The sequence below is a fragment of the Seriola aureovittata genome, chromosome 11 (genome assembly GCF_021018895.1).
Source record: "Seriola aureovittata isolate HTS-2021-v1 ecotype China chromosome 11, ASM2101889v1, whole genome shotgun sequence".
Classification (NCBI taxonomy): domain Eukaryota; kingdom Metazoa; phylum Chordata; class Actinopteri; order Carangiformes; family Carangidae; genus Seriola; species Seriola aureovittata.
In genome coordinates this window covers 5,510,996-5,524,054 of record NC_079374.1, presented here as the reverse complement: position 1 = coordinate 5,524,054, position 13,059 = coordinate 5,510,996, and the positions used below count along the sequence as shown (strand labels likewise).

The window sequence follows — 13,059 nt, the reverse complement described above, 5'->3', positions numbered from 1 at the left end:
ACTCGGTCACATTTCTGTGCTGCAGCTTGCCAATTTCCTATTTGGCTAATACTTCAGATTCAGATACATGCTGATGCCTCTTGGCAGAAAGAGGCGCCATCACGTGAAGTAGGATAGAACTGTTTAACATTTTGAAGGAAGCGCCCATCTCTCCTTCTCCTGTGGTGATATTTCAGCCGGGGAGCCAGTTTAGTGCATATTCAAGTTGGAAATGATGATGAAAACGATATTAGCCTCCAACAGCATAATCCTGCATTACATCAGTCGTGCTAACCAGATCTGTGGTATCATCTGGAGGAGACCAATCAAGGCGGCTGATGAGAGAGACATGTGGATGGGGTACAAAGTGATCCAGCTTTGAGCAGGACTGTATGGCACACTGCAGAGACGGGTAGATTGACAGGAAAATTGGATTTCAAGGCTTCCCATCAGGAGGGCCAGGGTTCATTCAGTGTACTGTGTGGCTGCAGGCGTGCTGATTATGATAGCAGGCCCCCTTCTACACATGGGGGATTTAAATCAGCCAATACAGAGCTCAGGAGGGAACATGTGTACACACTCACACACATTTACACACACACACACACACACACACACACTGTATGCTGACATATTCATTCACAGACACATCTGAGAATACGGGTCATCGAGTTTTCTTTACGTAACATCTGACATGTAAATGCCACTTTAATGGAGTTGTGCAGCAGCCCCTCTTTCCTATCAGACCTACTGAGAGCGGATGGAAAATTAAATAATGAATGAGGTTAATGGGTCATGATGGTTATGTGCGGCCCTGTCTTCCATTTATTTCCCCTTTTCCAGGCCGGTCACCTGTTCCTAGCCTGGTCCAATCAATAAAATCACACACACACACACACACACACACACACACACACACACACACACACACACACACACACACTCACACACACTAGCACCAGCATATTTGGCTGTTGCTGAGCAGAGCAGATCATCACAACAAGCCTGCACCGCAGAGCACCCCAATACAAACATGTTTTAGCACCGATTGATGGACCTATAATAGGTGGCCCAGATTTTGATATGGGTATTGGTATTTTTGTCAGCAGTGCAGAAAAGCATCATTGTTGAACAACAGAAAACTAGCAGGTTTGGTGATTAACTGAACGTCTCATCGTCTCGACATGTGGGAAAATGTGAAGGACATTTTGATTTTTATTGTATCTGACATTTTCTGAATTGAACCATTAAATGAAACATAATTGGTAATTGGTAACAAAAAATACCCATTAGATGCAACCATAGATGTTAGTATATCTAGCAGACTGTATTCCCAGGGATGTGGGTTTTGCACACACACACACACACAGACAGACACACACACACACACACGTCATCAGTGAATGAGGCAGCAGTTTTTGCAGAAGAATGTGGGCCACTTCCCCTGCCGCATCCCCGTCTCTTCAGTACTTTTGGTCAAAATATGTTTGTGTTGATACAAATATCCTACTGTAACGGCAGAGTAGAGGAGCTTATCACAAAGCAACCAGAGTCTACAGACATTCATCCAATAGCTGTCAAGTATTTTCGTTCAAAATCACAGATTTCAACCTCGTAGTTGTGCTCGAGGATTTACAGAGGTCATTCAAACTCATTGTCTGGGATCGATGTATGTCCGTACAACATTTCACAACAGTGCATTTAATAGTTGCTAATATATTCTGTCAGAGAGATTTTCATTAGTCACCTGTAAATCACTTAATACAACTTATCATTATGTTGATCTTCAGGCACAATAACATAAAACAATCAAGAAAAAAACTGAAATGCACCCAAGTGTAAACGCAACCACTAAATATGAAATCAGCAAGTCAAGTGGTTGAAGTGTATTTAGTCACACTTTATTACACACCTCCCCTTCTCGCACTATAGAATAAAGGGAGGCAGACTAGACAGAAATGCACAACACTTTATTGATGTGTTTGCAAACGTCTACACCAGACGTGATGTATAGAAAAAAAAAACACAATATTACAGAACGTAGAACTCATTCTGATTGACCAAATTTACCCAAGTTTACCTTAATGTCAGTGGACAAAGACCCGGTTGATTATTTAAATATAGTTCAGTGTGTCAAGCCTGTGGCTACTTTCCTGTATGTGTGTCACCGCGTTCCTTTGTGCATTGTACCCTCCATCAACCTCCCACCAGTCGCCCATCACTCTATCGATTGTCAGGCATCAAAGGACTACACTGTCCCCCACAATGCCCCCGTGGTTGCCAAGTAATCAAGCGCCGGATGAATGCGTTGGCAGAGGAAATTATTTGCGTTGTCCTGTATTAACACACTCCTCCCCCCTTAGATATGTAAACATTTCCATCCAGCCAAGGGGGTCAACAACAATGCATCGTTCCTCTCTAGTAAAGCTAACAGTAACAGCTATTGTGCAGCACTGAGGTGTGGATTGTGTGAACACACTGCCTGTGCACACACTCTATTAGGCCTCATCTGTGTGTGTGTGTGTGTGTGTGTGTGTAATATTGTGGACAAATGACATGAGTGAAGCCTGTCTTGTCTTTACTTCCTGCTGTGTTTACTGGTTCAGGAAAGCCCTCTGCTTCAGTAGGCTGCTTCATGCTTTCATGGCTCCCACGGTTACTTACTCATCACTAAAAGCTGGCTTCACCCTCCTTCATCTCGTCTCGCGGCTCCTCCCCTGAGTCATGGAGGCTGTGCTATATTTAACAGGCCTCAGAAAGTAATGGTGTGGCAAGTTCTTATTGAGTTTGCACCCCACAAATGTCTCTCTCTCTCTCGTTGTGTCTTACTCCCTCTCCTTCGTTTCTCAGTAAAAGGCTTGTCCGTGACTCACCAACGGCAGAGCGAGGGCCCTATGAATTATTGAACCAATGGTGAAGCCCTCATAAATTATCTAGCCATGTGTCGCCGGGCGGAGCAGGACAGCTCAGTGGATACATCTCATCTCAACCCTTGGTGTCAGTAAAACCTACACCTCTGTATGGGTCTGATAACAGGACAGGGCCAACCTCAACACTAACAGACAGACACACACACACACACACACACACACACACACACACACACACACACACACACACACACTCATATATACACCCTGCAGTGAAGGCTTCTTCTTTTTGGCTTCTACACAAACATGTCTGGGCTTTCAAACCAGAAATGACAGTGCGCATTATCTGCACAAGTTAGAGCAAAGCCAGAGCACATTACACCAAGACAGCCAACTATAAATAGTCTGCATACAGTAGACTTATATAACAATGGATCCAATAATGGTGTCAGTCATAGTCACAGGTTTTGCACCTCTGTGGAGCTTTTTTAGCCTCTTTTAGCTCATTGTTTTGGTTGTAGAGTGTGTGGATTCTGCTGTTTCCAGGAGCGGCAGGTAGCTGTCATCAGCAAACAAGCTCTGATAAACCCACTGTACACTGGCTGCTCAGCCCACACAGCAGACTGGCCGTCGGAGACCAGCTGGTGCGGAAAACAGAACATTTAGCAGCCAAAAAATCCAGATATTTGAGTTGGCGAGACCAAACCAGAGCTTAAAGGAGTGCAACTAGGCTAATATGTTAGCTGCAACTAATTTATTTAAGTCATTATATGCATTTTGTCAGACTGTTGTGGAGTTCAGTGAAAGCAGCTTCACTGTCATGTAAAGTGACTTCCTGGAGTCTGTGCTGATTGCCTGGTAGCGTCATGGAGACGACAAGTCAAGAGCAGCCACCGTGTGCAGTAAAATTCAAATGGTCAATATTGATTGTAAACGTGGATTTCAACAGTTTGGCAATGATTGCACACTTTATATTACTGTATACTCATATACTTAATAAACATAAACTCACAGACCCACCTCCATCCTCAGATTAATGCCCTCCTGTGGTCGCCATATTGATTTTTTTTGATGTGCGATGGAGCTGTTAAACACTGAATAAACACGTTAACAGCCTTGGACGTTTTTACTGTCCTTCTGTTGAGGGCAGGAAAGCCTTGTGATGCAGAACAGCAGGTGCTTAGTGAACGCACCCCCTACTGCGAGTGGGCTGCATTGACCGCTGATAATGGCTCCACTAACGCCTCATATCTCGCTGCTCTCTCGCTCTGTCACTTGTTCTTGCTGTCAGGGTAAAGTAAGCAAAGTGAAGGACGCGGTGTTTTTAGTGCGTATGGATGTGGGGAAGGAAAGAAAGAAGGCGTCGGCTTCGGTGTAATTCTGGCAATAAGGCAACTGGAGCTCTGTTTTGTACTCTGTTTCATGGACACAAACATGCCAAGAGCCGTCTGGCTGATGCCTGCGTGGTGCCTTTCGTGACTGTTATTCCCACAGGAAGTTGTGTTTGTGGGATGCCCCCGGAGTCTCTCTGCATATGGCAAGCAAATGGCAAACTGAAGCATTGGACACATACTCTGATAGCAGGGCCTCGGCTTAATTCTGTAACGCACTTACTCACTGTTCATGCATGATGTTTGATGCGCAGCCTGTTATGACACATGCTCCTCTGACAGAGCACATGATCCGATTAGATTTTGAGCTTCCTGCTGTGTAAATAAATCTGCATATTAATGAGGAAAATGGGATTTTATTGAGATGCAGATTCATTTTTAAACCCACGCTGGTAGTATGTGAGGACAAGTGCTGTGTGGTGATACAGGAATACCTACTAATCCATTCATTTTCATAATTCATATTGATTGGTGTCAATTATTTGCTTCTTCTTCTAATGAGATTCTACTCTACTGCATAATGCAGCCCTTCACAGTCAATAACACTCACATCTGTAATGTAAATAAAGGCCAGATCAATTTATTATAGTAGTTATTATTGTATTATATCAGTATTGACGTGATACTCATGATATTCACAACTAGTCATCCAAATTAAACAACAAAATACTGAATGCTGGATGTCCAGAATGACACACAGCAGCTCAGTCTGACCTGATGCCTCTATTGACACGGTGACATCATGTTATATGATGCGACAGCACCATGGTTGAGGTTTCGTTATAGGTTTAGGCACAAAACCAACTTGGTTAGGATGGGGAATATCATGGTTTCACTTAAAGTTGAGGGGCATTTGTTGTCATGGTTACAACAATAACCACTTGGTGAAAGTTAAGGAAAGACATGGTTAAAAGAAACCAACATGGATGGTGGGTAATAAATATTGGTCTTTTTTTTTCACATACATCCTACTACTTCCTCCTTTGCTTCCTTCAGCCACTATAGGGCTTTGTTGTGGACGTAGGCACATGTTGTTTTTGGGGGATTTGACTTTAATAATCATTTTCCTTGTGAGGACTAGAAAAGGACTGGAAAATAGTTTAACTATTCGCTCATCCTATTGAGTTATTTTTTAAAATCTATAATATCCTCAAAAATATAAGTTCTTATTTGTTTAAAGATCTCTGTTAGAACTTGGCAACAACCCAGACAGAAACTCTACTATAAGAATTAAAGAATAGCCTTGTATATGCATATACACGTTTTTTATCTGGTGCATTAGAATAACACACTAAATTGATGCTCCTAAAAAGATACATTTTCCAACGTGTCTTCATCAGCTTTACTTAAGATATAATTCTGGCAGCGTATCCACATACTTTATTTCTACTTTAATTTGCGCCAGTGCGCTGCCCAGTAAATTATGAATCAGGACAGACCGTTCTGGAAAGTTATGTTAAAGTTATGTTACATGCTTCGTTACATCCAGTAAGACTGACTTACAACAGTGGTACCAATTAAAAGTAGATATTCTTCCATGAAAGACTTCTCACTGGAACTCTGTGGAGGCCCAGGATAAGGCGGCGCCCATGGGGGGCTTTGTTGCATGTCATTCTTCAACTCTCTCTGCCCTTATTTCCTGTCATCTCTCGACTGTTGACTTGGTAATGAAAGCATAAAATGTACTCATCGGAAAAGAGCTGCAAGGTCTCTCACTCTGACTCATCTGTGTAGCTTGTAATCATTCATTTAGACACAATATCTCCATCAGAGTTTTCTTATGATACGTTCATGTCACTGATTCTGTTGTTATTTGTCACATTTGGGGTTTTACCAGATTTAAAAAATCAGGTGTTTTACTGAGAACTCTGGCCTGTGGTTGGTTACTTTTATCCAGGACACCTTGTGAACTTGTGTATGTGATTCAGGTCATCGGCTGAGAGAGCAGCTGTCAGCTTCATTCTGAGTAAAGGGAATAAAATGAGGGAGAATTAAGGATTAATCAAGTGTCGAAACGTGGCCAGGACGATGATAGAGCAGCAGCACCTGCCTGCACTTTGCTGTGTGTGTGTGTGTGTGTGTGTGTGTGTGTGTGTGTGTGTTTGTGTGTGTGTTTTAGTGTGTGTGTGTGTGTGTGTGTGTGTGTGTGTGTGTGTGTGTGTGTGTGTGTGTGTGTGTGTGCGTGCGTGTGTGTGTGTGCGTGTGTGAGTTCGTGCGCATAACAGAAAGCACCTCACAACTCAAACACAACAGCCGCTTCCCGGTTTCCATGCCAACCACAAGGGCTGTTCATGTTGGAGCATGCTCAGTTTGGCTCCCTTCCCTGTAACAATAGCCAGTGAGAGGGCTCCTACTCACACACACACACACACACACACACGCTCTCTCGCTCTCTCTTTCTCTCTCTCTCTCTCTCTCTCTCACACACACACACGCGCGCACTCTACTCCAGCTCGCGGTGGGAGCGAGACGGAGAGGAGAGGCTGCCTGCTGCGCCGCGGAGCTCATAACACACGCCGACCACCAAACATACACTGGCCTCATGACAAAGGTGAGTACACAAAGCTGCGAATATTCCTGCCCTTTATCTTCTTGTGGTGAGGAGTTTGTAGCACCGGGAGCTCTGCCTCTCCGGTGGACAGAGCTGCAGAGTGGAGACAGTTGTTGCCGGTGGTTGGAAAAAACTAGAGATGAAGAGGAAGCATGTGCTCTGCTTTGTGAGTGACAGGACTGCATGGATTCTCTTTAACATCATGCTTTCTTTTATAACAGCATCATTGTACTCGGGTTACTCCCTGTTCCGTCTTGGAAACAACCTTTTGCGTGCATGGATATTGTCATTTTATGAATGGCGTAAGCAGGTTGAGTATTTATTCCGCTCAATCGGCGGTGTTGTAGTTGACAAAGCAGGGATTGCTCAATAATTCATGTAGCCTTGTATGGAGGGAAGTCAGGGGGATGACAGCAGGTGTAATGTGACGCTTTGCATAGACACAGATAGCTCTTTTAGGCTCCTTTGACAGTGCAGCTCAGTTTTACAACCCTCTGTACTGTTTGCTTATTCAGATCTTCATACTGCATATCAAGCGTGTTCTTTGTAAGCTGACTTGAACCATAGTTATAACTCAAAAGGTGAAAGTATCTCCAAGAAGAAAAGCAGGATGGATAGATCCAGTCTGGTCTGGATGCTCAACCATCTCTGAAAATGTTATATGATCTGCAGGTAGAGGGAATGTGAGGAGCTTCTCCTCATGCCTGACTGACCCTCTAAAATCTTGTGTGTCTGTATTTGCATGTGGTCTGTCTGTCTGTCTGTCTGTCTGTCTGTCTGTCTGTCTGTCTGTCTGTCTATCTGTCTGTCTGTCTGTGAGTGTGTGTCAGGGGCGGTCAGCAGGAATGATATCTCCAATATGATCTTGTAGTCTCGCCCCATTTCTCCCTCAGAGGCACATTTAGAGATTCACAAACACACACACACACTCACAGAGTCGCTACCCGCCTCCCACAAGATTAATTGTTGTGGCTGATAAATTCCTGGTTGGTCGATAGTGTACTCCTCTGCAGCCCCTTGTGTTTGTGCTTGTGTGTGTTGTTGGCCGTTCACAGAGCAGCATGAATATCAACCGGTCTGTGGCCTCATATGTAAACTAGAGGTGCAGCCAGGGATGACTGATATGGTTGGAATCAATATGATGATATTATTGACAATATCTTGCCAATATTCATGTATATGAGTAGAAAATGACTGAAGAAGAGAGTCAGCACTTTACTTTAACCCACTATTTCACATTTGTAAGCAGAATATAAACATTTAATGGATGGTTTATAACACTGTAATGAGTTGTAAACAGCTATAAGGGCTCATGAAACTGTTTGCCAATGAACAGTATTTGTCAACATTTATTCAATAAAGACATTTTATATCATTTTATAAACACCTGTGTTTTACTGTATTGTCATCGTTTATCTATTTATACAGCAACCTTCACTTATGGATACCTCACAGGAGGGGATACAAACAATTATAGCTGCTTATAGTGTGTTATAAAAGCTCATATCGAATATGACAAATCAGTAAATAGTTTAGTTTATAAATGTAAGAAATGAATGAAAGATGTTCATCCACAAATAATGAAAATCCAAGGTGATGTTTTTTTTTTTTCACAATCCAAAACTCAACTGAATTAAATTTGGTATGATATTAATAAACATCCTCACATATGAGAAAGTCGAACCAGAGAATATTTGATATTCTTGCTGATTGACTTCAAATGAAACAACCTGAAAAAAAAAATCACGCAGCTCAATTTATTTTATTTTATGTGCTGATAAAGTTTGGCTAATGTGATGAACCTGAACCTGGTGAATTTACGTCCAACGCTCCCTTTTCCTTTTTAGTCTGCGACACCTCCTCAGAAGAATATCTGGCTTTTTAGCTGTTAAATGCTTTTCTTTATTCACCAGCAACTTGCTAAACCTGTCTGCTTGCCATGACTGTATGGTTTTGGGCAGGTATAGTAAACACTGAGTTTATCAGAGCTTTGTGTCTACTGCTGATGAAGATGAAGTTATGACATAAACCAAAAGTATGCTAAGCTAAAAGTGGCTAAAAGGCTCCAGAGTTGGTTATAACTTTCTGTGGTTTCCAGAGCGATGCCTTGAACATTAATCATTTGACTGATTGGTATAAAAATATTGATTGGTGGCACTTTGAATGCTTTTATCACTTTTGTTTGAAGTGTCGTCTGCCTAATTTTCTGTCAATCCCCTGTTCTATTATTTGCCTGTATAAGTGCTTTTGTTTCAGCACTTATGTAAACAGTTTCCTCCAGTCTGCTCCTTGTGGACCAGCGAGTTGAGGAGGAGGAGGACAGCACGCCACGTTAGCGCTGAAATTTTTAGCTGAGAGGGAAACGGACAAACAAGAGACGAGAGGCGAGACAGAGAGAAAAAGAGAGGGACAGAAATTAGAGAGTTGTAGAGTGATGGATGGCAGACAGGGAGAGAGAGTGAGAGGCACTCTTTCACCCTGTGGGAAATTGGAAAATAAATTGAGTTGACACAGGCAGGTTTGCATAGAGATATTGATGCTGGGGAGTGGGAGGGGAGGTTTGGACTGGGGGCTTTAGGAGGTTCACGCGAGGCTAATCATCTCTGTACCCACCGGTTAGGATATGCAAAAGGCTTCCCGGGGTTAGTAATTAGGAATTTCCATCTGCCATTGATAAAAAGATACAGTCTAGTGTGGCTGGCTGTCTTCTTTGTGTCTAATTAGATGGCTTTTTAGTTTGTCCTTTGGAACATTTCAGTCAAAATGAGGCATTCTTCTCTAGCAACAATTGTTTGGAGTCCTCCTGCAGAAACATGTCAGCTGATCCCGGAGCGTCCTGACCTCTGTTTTGCGTTGGGCAGAATAGAAAGTGGCAGCAACTGTGCGATGTCAGGTTTTGTGGTACGTTTTGATGGCTCAGAGCAAACACAGTGTGTGAGTAATGTGACGGTATCTCTCCTTAATCTTCTTCCTCGTATTCTTTGTGTTTTCCTCTACTTCGTTTTTGTCTTCTTCTGTGGTAGCGAGAGTTTAGAGACGGGGGTTTCTACTTGTGGTTTTAAACTTGCCACAGAACTTGCTCAGAAAGATCCAAACCCCCAATCATTGCTCATTTTGTTTTCCTGATCCAAACAAAGTTCGTAGACTGAGTAGACTGAACTGTTTACGTTTAGACATTTCACACTCGGAAAGGAAAAGATAAACCTGATGATACACTAAAGAAGATGCACACAATCGTGAGATGTGGTATATTACACTTGCACACATGCACACTCACATATTCTCCAGAGTTCATCCAACCTTTCGTGTTGATGCTTGTTAGTCGGGTCCCTGTAAACTGTGGTGACAGTCGATCGATGGCCCTCCATCGCTCCTCATTGCCAAACCCAGCGCCCACCCATCCCCTCTCCTCTCTGCCGCCCTCTCTATCTTCCTCCGTGCTCCTAATCATCACATCCCTCCAGCTCTACCCTTTCATCACTCTCATCCCTTCTTCTTCTATCCCCTGCTTTCCCTACCCCCCTTCTCCCTCGATGCTTCCCTGCCTCTGCTGTCATCTGAAAATCTCTCCTCCCATACAGTGTAAGCCAATTACAAGCTTGTCCTTGGCTTCTGGAGGATAAAGAAGAGGGGCTGCTCCAGCTTTCCTCTCCCTGCTTTTATTTCACTCCCTCCTCCTCCTCTTTCTCTCCCTCTGTTGTGAGAAGGTGTGAGTCATACGATGACATCCAGAATGCCTTCAGCAGATACGGATCCTTGTAGGCGTCCTTAGGAGGCCAGTCAGTCGATACCAGGCCATGATGTATCTCTGATGGATCCTTGTTAAAGCTGACAATGAGCTGACAAGAAAGGCTTTTGGAAAACACTGACTCCCCCTCAGCAAGGTCAAGGGGCAGCATTGATCCAGAGAAAGGAGAACATGTGGCTGAATGTAAAAACAATTGGCTTCAGATTGTAGTCATTTTTATTTTATTCCTTTCTCAGTAAAAAAAACACATATTTAATATTTTAAAGTCTAATTACACAAAAAATGCAACAGTTGGGTAAAATTCATAAAGTAGGTGTGGTTAAAGGTCCCATATTTTACACTTTTCCTGTGTTTTATTTGAAGTTTTGATATCCATAAGAAGATATATTTGGGGTTGGGTGGTGGATCTGGATAGCCCGGGATTGGTGCATGGCTAAGAGTGGTGACTGCTTTGTTGTGACATCACAAAGTTACAGAAGTCCTGACGGCTCGTTTTAAGGCTAAGTTTCTGAATACAGGCTGTGTGTATTTTTCTGTGGACTGATCGCTTTGATACTTTCACAGTATTAATATAGAACCTAGACCTGCTTTATAATCAAAAAAGACATATAAATCTCACTTAATACAATATGGGACCTTTAAGGTGTAGTTACCTCTGTTGAAGCCTACAGGCCTGCAACACATACAACAGACAAGAATGTGTTTTCTGTTTCGGGGTCATCTTCGCGGCTCAACAGGCTTCAGATTTGTCGTAGCTTTCCAAAACAACCTCTGTGAGCATTTTCTAATCTGACCTCCCCTTCACCCGGACAACATTGTTCATCAGTGCCCTCTAAAACCCATTACATGTTTGATATAAAAAATATCATTGGATTCTATTTGAATCAAAACCCGGGGACAGTTGTGGTGTTGTCTGCTTGTATTGCCAGCACTGTCACATCAGGTCAAACCACACCCACACACTCCCCTACTGAAATGGATTAGATGGAAGTTTTTGGGTGTTGATGAATTTTTTTCAGGGGCTGAAAGCTTTTTATTGGTGTTTGGTTTTTGGAAACCTGCCTGAGGTTTTCGCCTGAAAACCTGTGCAGAGTCGAAACGTAACAAAGAAAAGCTTCCAGGGTGGATTCACGCAGATTTCACCTCTCTCACTGAGATTTTCTGGGTTGCAAACATGAATGTTTTCTCTATTTGAACAAACAACAAATGGTCTAATTTTTCTGCGAGCACAGTCTCGTTTGAAACTTTCAAGTCAACTCTCATCTCGAGCTGAGGTCTCTTATTTTGAAAAGAGGCCCTTCAGTTTCTAGGAACAGCGAGACATCAGTGAAATTTTCTTCTTTTTATTCAATTTTATTTGTGAGGGGGGAGCATACATCCCGAGCAGCTGCATGTGACCCAGCGGCTAAATAAAAACAGCAGAATCTATTTACTGGTTTCTTTAGTGACAGGCTGGAGAGGGAGAAGGGCTTTGATGGGATACATGAAGGTTTTTTCTCTTTTTCTCTCTCTTTCTTTCTCTCTGCCTCCATCGTCAGTCTCCATTTCTCTCTTCTCCGTCCACCCTCACCCTCTCTTATCTCCCTGTCTCCCTTCATTCCTGGTTGTTGGAGTGACTCACGTAGCCATCTGCTGCCCAGCAAATCCTCTCCTGCCTTATTAGCCTCCTTTTGTTTATTAACGCCACTCCTGAGACGACAATGATACCTCTATCTACCCCGTCTATCTCTTTCTCTGCTTATCCCTCTCTCCAATCACCTTTAACTCTCCCCCTCCTCTGTCCTGTCAGGCCTTTATCATGTATTCCTCTTCCACTCCCTTTCTCCTCCTCGGCTGAATTCGTCTCTGCACGCGTTGCTTCCCTTCACTGCACCTGATATCGCTTTTTTTTTGTTTTTTTTCCTCTCCTCATCTACCTCTTTCTTTTTGTCCTAAGAGACAGATTGTAGGAATGAGGTCAGACTGTGTGTGTGTGTGTGTGTGAGAGAGAGAGAGAGAGAGAGCGAGAGAGATTGTGTGTGTGTGTGTGTGAGTATGTGTGTGAGCATATGGATATGAATGTGAGCAGACTGTTGATGTGTTGTTGATGTAGGTGTTGCTGATGCTGATGTCATTATGATCCCCTGCAGAAATGACAACAGACACAGGAAAACACCCTGGGGGCGTGCATGTGTGTGTGTGTGTGTGTTTGTGTGTGTGTGTGTGTCTGTGTGTGTGTCTGTGTGTGTGCGTGGGTGTGTGTTTAGGTTACCAAACTGAAAGAGACACGAGTTCAGATAACTGAGTGTGCTTTGGTTCTCGCAGACCTTCGGTTGAACCTGACTACTGTCATATTGCATCTTCTCGGCGACTGTATCTGCCACGATAGTTGATGGTGTTGTGGGTTTTTTTTGTTGCTTTGCACTGTGGTTTTAGCACAAACACTGGCCTTGGGAAGTAATTAGAGCCAGACGTACAACATCACAACACTTCAGCTGTTTGGTCTTTTGTGGCTGATGTGTGAAAAACACATATTGTTTT

The 13,059-nt window shown here is 43.1% G+C and overlaps 1 protein-coding gene across 3 annotated transcripts in view; it reads left to right on the top strand.

Annotated features, from left to right (window-relative positions):
• si:dkey-91i10.2 (uncharacterized protein LOC555224 homolog) overlaps positions 1-13,059 on the top strand; it is a 60,844-nt gene that overhangs the window by 12,204 nt on the left and 35,581 nt on the right. Inside the window, exon 1 of one of the 3 annotated variants that reach the window (XM_056388742.1) lies at positions 6,643-6,791. The exons of the other annotated variants lie outside the window; for them this stretch is intronic. The gene's annotated coding sequence lies outside the window, so the exon portion shown is untranslated. Of the gene's footprint in view, positions 1-6,642; positions 6,792-13,059 lie in introns of those variants that run through there. 3 annotated transcript variants of the gene reach the window in all.